This window comes from Rana temporaria, chromosome 3 (assembly GCF_905171775.1).
Source record: "Rana temporaria chromosome 3, aRanTem1.1, whole genome shotgun sequence".
NCBI classification, from domain to species: Eukaryota; Metazoa; Chordata; class Amphibia; order Anura; family Ranidae; genus Rana; species Rana temporaria.
Genome location: NC_053491.1, coordinates 463236040 through 463244140, shown reverse-complemented (window position 1 = coordinate 463244140; position 8101 = coordinate 463236040). Strand labels below are relative to the sequence as shown.

Here is an 8101-nt window from a genome sequence, read left to right as displayed (position 1 = left end):
GTTGGTCACGACTGCAATCATCTTGCACTATCTTTATGAGTATATAGCTATATTTAAACACTTGCAGAGCCCCCTAGTTTCCACTTTACCCAACATTGCTTCAGTTCACTGAATTTTGGGGAGCAGCTCATTAACATTAGTATTTAATTATTAATTATTATTCACTTTAATAATATTAATTTACTATATTCACATATATCTAGTTGGCGTAAGATTTTCACCTCCCAGGTAAGGATACATGCAGGAGGCATGTATATCCTTATAGATCAGCACTATGGCAGTAGTTTAGAAAGGATGAGAGTGGCTTTACATCCACTTTAAAAAGAAAAAGAAAATTGCATCCTTTTATTCTTCTTGAAGATGTGAGGAACCCATTAATTGGAATGCATGTAGCCATAATATGAAAATTATCATTATATAGGTTGAAAGAGACATATGTCAATCAACTTCACTGTAAAAAGAAAAACATGTTTGTATTCCCTTGTTTTTCTTGATGGTGTTAGCAACTCATTCATTTGGGGATACTTACAGTATATCCATAAATATAAAAAAATATATAGTTCCATACAGGGCCGCCATCAGGGGGGTACAGGCAGTACACCTGTAAGGGGCCCGGATGGCAACCCCCTTTATTTTAGGGGTCCGGAGGTCCCCATATGGAAACTCCCCCTTTTTTTATTTTAAAAAAATATTTTATTTTAATATATTTTTATTTTATTTTTTATTAAAGGGCCAATTTTTTTTTTTTTTTTTTAGAGGTCCGGAGGTCCCCAGGGGCCCGAAGGCCCCCAGGGCCCCGGATGGAAACCCCCATTTTTTTTTATAAAAAAAATATATTTTTATTTTATTTTTTATTAAAGACACCATTTTTTTAGGGGTACGAGGGGACCCGGAGATCCCCAGGGCCCTGGATGACAACCCGCCTTTTTTTATAAAAAAAAAAATTATATTATTTTTTTTCTTTTTTATATTTATATATATATATATATATATATATATATATATATATATATATATATATATATATATATATATATTATTAAAGGGCTCAGAGGTCCCCAGGGCCCCATGTGGCAAACCCCCTTTTTTTATTTGTTTTTGTTTTTTTTATTTTTGTTTATATATATTTATTTTTTATGTTTTCATCCAGGGCCCTGGATGGCAACCCCCCCTTTTTTTTATAAATGTTTATTTATATATATATATATATATATATATATATATATATATATATATATATATATATACATATATATATATATATATATTATTAAAGGGCCTAGAGGTTTCTTTTTTTTTTATTATTATTATTATTATTATTATTATTATTAAAGGGCCCAGAGGTCCTGAATGGCAACCCCCCTTTTTTGTATTTTTTTTTTATAAAAAAAAAAAAATGTGTGTATATATATATGTGTATATATATATATATATATATATTTATTTTTTATTAAAGGGCCCAGAGGTCCCCAGGGCCCCGGATGGCTACCCCCTTCTTTATATATATTTTTCTTTATTTCTTCATTCTTCATTTTCTTTATAAAGGGCCCCCCCCCCCGCTTCTCAAGTCGTAGCAGCCCCCCCCGCTTCTCAATTCTCAATTTCAGGTGGCAGCACCCACCGGTTCTCTGCTCCAGGGGGCCCATGCCTGAAGCTGTGTAAGGGGCCCCATAATTCCTGATGGCTGCCCTGGTTCCATAGGTTGAAAGAGACACATGTTGGTCAACTTGACCTTGAAATTCATTTTTTTTTGCATCCTTGTGCTTTCCTCGAAGATGTGAGGAAGACACAAATTGTTGATATTTATATCTATAAATGTAAAGATTATTATTGCATAGGCTGAAAGAGGAATATGTTGGTCAACTTTGCCTTAAAAATAAAATGTTACTATCCTTTTGTTTTTCTCGAAGGTGTTGGGAAGCCATGAATTGGGGATACTTGTATCCATTTTTACTGTGCATAGGTTAAAAGAGACATATATTGGTCAATTCCACCTTTGAAAAGAAAAATTTTTTTTGCATCCTTGTCCTTCCCTCGAAGGTGTGAGAAACATATGAGTTGGGGATATTTATATTTATCCAATACGCAACACTCCATCATAGAATCTTCAGTCTTCCTCTTTGATTTTGTTTCTGAAGAAATCCCATATCTAAGATGCTATTGAACAGTTGAATATATTGCTTGTTCAGAAGTAGGTTTAACAGCAGCATAAAGAACCTGGTTATCATCGCTTGAAGGTTTCTCTTTATTTCTTTTTCCAGCACCAATTTGCAATGCTTCCATGTTTAAATGAGCATACACGGCGCCGCCGAATTCCTAGAGCAGAAAAACAGTGTTATTTAGAATTTATAATAGTTCACCATTAGGGATGCAGTAAGACAATTCAAATAAAAATTCCCTCCCGTTTACTTATTTAGAATCCCACCTTTTACTATGATTGGTAGCTGCAGTTGTAATTTTCACTTTTAGCTACACCTGCTGGAAATGCATTGAACAGCAGCATTACAATTCAAATATATTAGTGTGACACAGGAGCCACAAGCCTTCCCTGCCAGCAGAACACAATGATCACTGCTGGTGATTAACCTGCCTGGCGGTATTCCCGAGTCTGACTCAGGGTTAGATTTTTGTGCTAGGATCGGTAACCCCGAGTCAGACTCGGGCTCGCCTCGCTAGATCCACAGGCTTGGTTTACTTACCTTGTCCCTGGATCCAGCGATGCCACCGCGCTGTGTGAGCGAGCGGGACCTCGCTCGATTCACACAGTGCCTCTGTGTGACGCCGATCTCCGTTCCCTGCGACGTTACGACGCACGGGGACGGAGAACGGCGCCAAATTCAAAAAAGTAAACAAACACTTTACATACAGTATACTGTAATCTTATAGATTACAGTACTGTATGTAAAAAAAACCCCCCCCCCCCCTTGTCCCTAGTGGTCTGTCCTGTGTCATGCATGTCATTTTATATAATAAAAACATTTCTTTCTCTTCGTCCATAGCAACCAAAAGTGTCCCTTTATGTCAAAAATAGTTTTAGATCAGCTAAAAAACAGCGATAATAAATTATAATTACTTGCAGGATTGTGCGATAGCGATTTGTGGGGAAATTCGTCATAAAAAAAAAAAATAATGACAGCGACAATTCTGCAACTGAGCAAATTTCAGTGATTTTGATTTGATTACATTATTGAATAATTTTTATTATAATTATATTATTATTTGTTATAATTATTTTTAATTATTTATTATATTAGAATTTATAATTTTGTTTTTTAAAAAATGTCATACCCGGGATGCCTATTAGAATCTTGTTTGGACAGATTTAAGTGAGTTATTCCTAAGAATTACAGACCTACAATATAAAACGCCAAATTTCCTTGCAAATAATGGTACCGCTTTCAGCATGTTTTTTCTGAAAGAATCATACCGCCAGGGAGGTTAAAACCGCAGGCAGTAGTCGCTTATAAACAAATCCGACAAGCTGGTTGTATCCAAGTTGATCCACGGATCGACTTGGGTACAATCAGCCTGCCCATAGATGTATGAATCTCGGCTGGTCCCTGCTGAACCAGCCAAATTTCGATCAATGTATAGGCAGCTTTACTCTACAAGGGCTACATGACTTTGTGAAAACGGTTTGGGATTTCCAATTAAATTGATAGCAGAGCAAATTTTTCCCATTTAAATTAGGGGCGCTCCCGCGCCGGCCGTACTGCGCATGCTTGTGACGTCATTTTCCCGACGTGCATAGCGCGAGTTTATGTTACGCCGGGCTTTGTGGATCGCGTCGGGTCAATAAAGTTGCGTCGGGAAAAAAAAAAAGATACGGCGAAAAAAAAAAAAATTAAAACAAAAAAAAAAACGCGTCGCTGGACAGAAGGGTCTGCTTTTACAAGGTGTAAACAGTTTACACTTTGTAAAAGCAGCCCTAATTTTACGATTGCAAACTAAAACTTACGGAGAAAAAAACGAAGCTGAAAAGCTTTGTGGATCTCCGTAAGTGCTAATTTGCATACCCGAGGCGGCATTTCGACGCAAAATGCCCCCAGCGGCGGATGCGGTACTGCATCCTAAGATCCGGCAGTGTAAGTCCCTTACACATGTCGGATCTTCTGTCTATCTCTTGGAAACTGATTCTGTGGATCAGTTCCAAAGATAGAAACAGGGATACGACGGCGTATCAGTAGATACGCCGTCGTATCTCTTTTGAGGATATGGCCCATTGTCTTGCAAATGTTTTTTGTTTTCCTTTTAAATTTAAGACAAAAAGTTTTTTTTTTTTTTTTACCAGTGTTAGTTTTGAAAAAAGTACTGTATTTATTGGCGTATAACACTCACTTATTTACCCTGAAAATAGAGGGTAAACTGTGCCTGCGTGTTATACGCAGGGGGCTGTGAAGTTTTTTTTTTCTGAAAATTTCCTCTTAAAGTTAGGGTGCGTGTTATACGCCTGTGCGTGTTATACGCCGATAGATATGGTAATTTTATTGTAAATAAAAATTATACATTTTATTTTATATTTTTTCCTGTTTAAAATGTCACTAAAAATTTTTTGTGGTGCAATGGCAGTTGAAAGTTATTTGCATATGACATTTTTGTTTTCAGTTTTCCATGGGTATTGGTGTGCAAGCAGCCTATGGTTCTACATGGACTATGAATCTATCATAACCGCAGAGATGCTTACCCCCTCCAAAATGTTGAAAAATCCCTAATGGCCCTTGGACAGGCTAAGTTCTTTTTAACTTATCGACTCATATAGTGACACCCCATGAAATTTCTTTGTTGAGTAGAGGTTTAACCTTTGCTCCAACAATCCAGCTCAATCCTTTTATGCTACTCAAGAACTTAAAGCGGGAGTTCACCCAATGATGTTTTTTTTTTCTCTTTTCCCCTTAGCTTCCTGCTCGTTCGGTCTAGGGGAATCGGCTATTTGTTTTAAAATATGAGCCGTACTTACCGTTTTCGAGATGCATCTTCTCCGTCGCGTCCGGGTATGGGTCTTCGGGAGCGGGCGTTCCTTCTTGATTGACAGTCTTCCGAGAGGCTTCCGACGGTCGCATCCATCGCGTCACTAGTAGCCGAAAGAAGCCGAACGTCGGTGCGGCTCTATACTGCGCCTGCGCACCGACGTTCGGCTTCTTTCGGAAAATCGTGACGGGATGGATGCGACCGTCGGAAGCCTTTTGGAAGACTGTCAATCAAAATATGAACCCCCAGTCCCGCAGCCCATACCCGGAAGCGGCGGAGAAGATGCATCTCGTAAACGGTAAGTACAGCTCATATTTTAAAACAACTAGCCGATTCCCCTAGACAAAACGAGCATCCATCTAAGGGGAAAAAGTGTTATGTACGGGTGAACCCCCGCTTTAAACTTAAAGTATTGTATACTGAAAGTGAGTCATCTATCTTTATACCCATACCCAATTGCCTCCACCTGTTCAGCATACTGGTTTTAAACCTTGGTTTCAAATCCTACCCTTGTCAAGGGACCAATTATGGAGAGTTTTTATCAGGTATAATGACCTCATAGTTATTTGTAAGAACATCCAAACAAAAACCTTAGCCCTTCAAAATTTGAAGCTTGCCTCTTAACTCCCTTATGTTCAACTCTCATGTTGTTTTTAAGTCTGCTGACAAAAGGGAAGGCACAGTGGTGCAAAATAGAACAGATTATCTCGCCGAGGCCCTGTAATTAAGTATAAGGCTGCTTTCTTGGATAAACCAATTCATAAGGTACTGTATTTCTACCATTTGGCGAAGGTTAACAAAGATCAGAATAATCCTCTCAGTCACCCTATTAGTGGATCAATGGATCAAGGCAACTGGAACGGTCCAATCGGGTTACTTCAATATACGTTTTTTGTTGCAACTGACTGTGTGAGTTATTGTGGACGCACCATGCTGCACTCCATCTACGTACATGCTGATTGGCCATGAAGGAGATGCAGCACACTGATGAGGCCATATCTGTGCTCCCCTTCTGTAAGCAGTGTGATGCCACGTACACACGGTCGTTTTTCGGCATGAAAAAAAACGAAATTTTTTAAAATGTCATTTAAAATGATCGTGTGTGGGCTTCACATTGTTTTTCGGCCTCTGAAAAACGACAAAAAAAAAATTCGAACCTGCTGCATTTTTTAATGTCGTTTTTCAAAATGTCGTTTTTCGTTACGTAAAAAATGATCGTGTGTGGGCAAAAATGAAGTTTTAAACCCACGCATGCCCAGAAGCAAGTTATGAGACGGGAGCGCTCGTTCTGGTAAAACTACTATTCATAATGGAGTAAGCACATTCATCACGCTGTAACAGACAAAAAAGCGCGAATCGTCTTTTGCTAACAAGGAATCAGCTAAAAGCAGCCCAAAGGCGAATAGAACTTCCCCTTTAGAGTGCCGTTGTACGTGTTGTACGTCACCGCGTTTTTTTTCATAATTTTTCCAAAACGATGGTGTGTGGGCAACGTCGTTTTTAATGATGAAATTGGAAAAACTTTGTTTTTTTTTCATGATGAAAAACGACCGTGTGTACGCGGCATTAGAAAGAAAGCATCGACCTATACTATGAGTCTGACTGTCTTACACTGATAGAACTCCCTTTCCCACTATGATGGGACCCCAGGAAGCTAATAAAAATACAGATTTAAGGTGCTATTACTAGGTAGGCAGTAGGTGGTTTGACAAAACAGACAGCTGGTGGACATGGTGGTGAATGGAAGATTGTGATTCTCACCTCTTGACTAGTATCTGCATTACTGGATCCAACATTTGACATTTCCACTTAAAGAGAAAGACAATGAATTAATGATATAATGACACAAAAGCAAAGAAAGGTAAAGGAAATTATTAAGAGAAGGAAATTGAAGGAAATCGTTAAGAGAAATAAAGTGAAAGAAAGGGAAGTGAATCTCAGAAAAGGAAAGAAAGGCAAAGGGAGGGTAGAAAAAAGGTAAATGGAAGGATAGAGAAGAGCAGGAAAAGCAAGTAAAAGGCAGGAAAAGGAAAATAAAGGAAGTAAAAGGGAAAGGGAAAAGAAAGGAGAGAACAGAAACGGAAATGGTGTAAGAAAAGGAAGATAAAAGGGAAGGGGGAAAGAAAAGCAAAATAAAGGTGAAAGGAAAATAAATTGAAAGGAAAAGAAAAAGTGGAAAAAAAGATGGTAGGAAAGAAAAGGGAATGAAAGATAGGAAAGGAAAGGAAAGGATAGAAGAAAGGAAAGGATAGAAGAAAGGAAAGGATAGAAGAAAGGAAAGGATAGAAGAATGGAAAGGAAAGGAAAGGAAAGAAGAAAGGAAAGGAAAGAAAAGGAAAAGAAAAAAGAAAGGAAAAGAAAAAAAAAAGGAAGAGAAAGGAAAAGAAAAGAAAGGAAAGGAGAAAGGAAAGGAAAGGAAAGGAAAGGAAAGGAAAGGAGAAAGGAAAGGAAAGAAGAAAGGAAAGGAAAGGAAAGGAAAGGAAAGGAAAGGAAAGGAGAAAGAAAAGGAAAGGAAAGCAGAAAAGAAAGAAAATGAAAAAGCAAGGGAAAGGAAAGAAGAAAGGAAAGAGGAAAGGAAAGCAGAAAAGAAAGAAAAGGAAAAAGGAAAGGAAAGGATAGAAGAAAGGAAAGGATAGAAGAAAGGAAAGGAAAGAAGAAAGGAAAGGAAAGGAAAGGAAAGAAGAAAGGAAAGGAAAGGAAAGGAAAGAAAAGGAAAGGAAAGAAGAAAGGAAAGGAAAGGAAAGAAGAAAGGAAAGGAAAGGAAAGGAAAGAAGAAAGGAAAGGAAAGGAAAGAAGAAAGGAAAGGAAAGGAAAGGAAAGAAGAAAGGAAAGCAAAGGAAAGGAAATGAAAGAAGAAAGGAAAGGAAAGGAGAAAGGAAAGGAAAGGAGAAAGGAAAGGAAAGAAGAAAGGAAAGGAAAGGAAAGCAGAAAAGAAAGAAAATGAAAAAGGAAGGGAAAGGAAAGAAGAAAGGAAAGAGGAAAGGAAAGCAGAAAAGAAAGAAAAGGAAAAAGGAAAGGAAAGGGGAAAGGGAGGAAGAAAGGAAAGATGAAAGGAAAGAGCAAAGGGAATGAAAGAGGAAAGGAAAGAGGAAAGGAAAGGAAAGAAGAAATGAAAGAAGAAATTAAAGGAAAT

General features: G+C 37.9%; 1 long non-coding RNA gene across 1 annotated transcript; it reads right to left on the bottom strand.

Moving 5' to 3' along the window:
• Nucleotides 1-1893: 1893 nt before the first annotated feature.
• On the bottom strand, nt 1894-6858 carry LOC120930952. Its single transcript, XR_005747792.1, has 2 exons — nt 6730-6858; nt 1894-2316 (listed from the first exon to the last, which is right to left on the bottom strand). It is a non-coding gene; the product is annotated as an uncharacterized LOC120930952 (long non-coding RNA).
• Nucleotides 6859-8101: the final 1243 nt, after the last annotated feature.